This window comes from Neophocaena asiaeorientalis, unplaced genomic scaffold, assembly GCF_003031525.2.
Source record: "Neophocaena asiaeorientalis asiaeorientalis breed wild unplaced genomic scaffold, Neophocaena_asiaeorientalis_V1.1 scaffold76, whole genome shotgun sequence".
In the NCBI taxonomy this organism is placed as follows: domain Eukaryota; kingdom Metazoa; phylum Chordata; class Mammalia; order Artiodactyla; family Phocoenidae; genus Neophocaena; species Neophocaena asiaeorientalis.
Genome location: NW_020173668.1, coordinates 2,889,420 through 2,891,899, shown reverse-complemented (window position 1 = coordinate 2,891,899; position 2,480 = coordinate 2,889,420).

Sequence of the window (2,480 nt, the reverse complement as noted above, 5' to 3'; positions counted from 1 at the left end):
CAGGTGGTAGAGGGGCTGGAGATAGCGTTATGTTAATGCGGTGGTTTGGACCTCACCAAAGGATGGGAGCTGCCGGGAGAGCCAACCTTGTAATTAGACGGATTGAATTTTCAATCCCACCCCCAATCTCCATGGAGGGGAGAGGGGCTGGAGGTTGAGTTCAATCGATGGCCAATGATTCATGCCTATGTAATGAAGACCTCACAAAACCCCAAAAGTGTTGCAGGAAGGGGGACCCCTTTCAGGGCAAGACAAGGGTGGGCTCTTGTCTTACACTGAGAAATGAATTGTCCAAGGAGACACAGGTGCTGACAAAGCAAGAGACTTTATAGGGAAAGGGTGCCCGGGCAGAGAGCAGCAGGGTAAGGGAACCCAGGAGAACTGCTCTGCCACGTGGTTCGCAGTCTCAGGTTTTATGGTGATGCGGTTAGTTTCCGGGTTGTCTCCGGCCAATCATTCTGACTCAGGGTCCTTCCTGGTGAGGCACGTACCTCTCAGCCAAGATGGATTCCAGCGAGAAGGATTTTGAGAGGTTGGTAGGACATCTGAACTGGAGTCTCCTCTCTCCTTTTGACCTTTCCTGAATTCTTCCCGTTGGTGGGTAGCTTGTTAGTTCCGCATTCCTTACCAGGACCTCCTGTTTAAGATAATTCATGCAAGTGGTTACTACAGTGCCTGGCCAGGGCGGGCGGTTTCAGTCAGTCGTTCCCCTAACAAAAGGACTGAGAGCTTACAGGGCCTCCTTGACCTTCCCTGAGTTCCAAAGTGTAGATTCAAACAGTTGCTTATCAAGGAAGGGAGGGAATGCAGAAATGAAGAAGAAGCAGTCAAAAAACAATAGTGCAGCCATAGGGCAGGATTCTGGTTCCTCCTCAAGGGATATACACAACAAAATACCTTTGAGTTCTTCTGCTGGAACAAGGCCCCCACCCAGGTGGAGGATGGCGACTTCAGGCTGAACACAAGACTCCTGGAGCACCACCCTATCACCTCACCACCAACCAATCAGAAGAGAGTCTGCACACAGCAGAAGATAACAAAGACTCTGGACCCCTCCCCAGATGATTCTCCCTTTAAAAACTTCATGGTCAAAGCAGAATCCTCGGAGTTAATCTTTGGACGTGAGTCGACCATTTCCTCAGGTTGCCGGCCTCCTGAATAAAGCAAGCTTTCCATTCCTACCAGCACTTGTCTCTCCAGTATTGGCTTTGGAGTGGCGAGCAGCCGAACCTGCGTTCAGTAACGCTAGGAGGGTGTCGTGGGAACCTCTGACTTATATCCAGTCTGTCAAAAGTACAGGTAACAACCTGGGCTAGTGATAGAGACTGGTGTCTGAAGTGGAAAGAGTGGGGGGGTGGAGGGGCACTGGTGGGCAGTCATAGGACGATCTTTAACCTGCTGTGGACAAAGAATGTCCTGCCTTTTCAGTAAACAAAGGATGTTGAGGCCATCAAGCCCTTAGCCACTGCAGCTGTGCGAGGGTGCACCCTGAGGGGATTCAGGATGCAGAAAAACAGGATACTGGCCCTATCCTTTGATAGTTAAGGGGTATATCAAAGGAATAATTTCAGTAAGCCCAGACTCTTTCATCTTCCCATACATAGAAGAGCTCTAAATTCATTAACCTGAGATGTCTGTTTCTTTAGTTAGCCATAATCTTTTGATGTTCCACTAAGTAGGGGTTTTTTGTTTGTTTTTGCAGAAACTCCTGTATAGCCTGGTTCCTCCCTTACCTCTTCAGAACAGTCCCTCAGAGTTATCTGAGGAAGCTGTACCTACCTCGGGCTTTGGGCTTAAGTCCTCAGTAATGCCCCAAATAAAACGTAATTCTCAACTTTTAGGTTGTGCTTTTTGTTTCTCAGTCAACACTGGAATCTGACGCAATCTCTAGTAGTGTCAGAATTGAGTTAAATTCTCGGACACCCTGCTGGTGTCTGAGAATCGCTTGTTGAAAGTGTGGGGAAACCCACACAGACATTGGCATTGGGTCAAAGAAACCGAAAGACGTGGGGATAAGAGGCACACACAGTGAAAAAACTTATCTGGAAGTCTTGGGTGAAATGAGTTCCCCCAAAATGTTCTGAAGATTTCTTTGGATTTTGTGTGTGAAAGCACATCCGCTAAGGGAATTTCATTTCAGGGGGGACACCAGGTCAGCAAATGGAGAAGAGAGAGGAGATGACGGAAAGCTAGACAAGAAAGATTCAAGAGGGGGACAGTCCTCCTCAGCCTCCACCTTCTAACCCCTTTGGGATAAGCAGGTGTCCTGGGGTCTGACCTGATCCTGGTCTGAGGATGAAAGATGTGGAGGTGGTGGATCCCAAGCACCAGTTAATAAAACAGCAGGGGGCTTCCCTGGTGGCGCAGTGGTTAAGACTCCACGCTCCCAATGCAGGGGACACAGGTACAATCCCTGGTTAGGGAACTAGATCCCACATGCATGCCGCAACTAAAAGTTTGCATGCCACAACTAAGGAGCC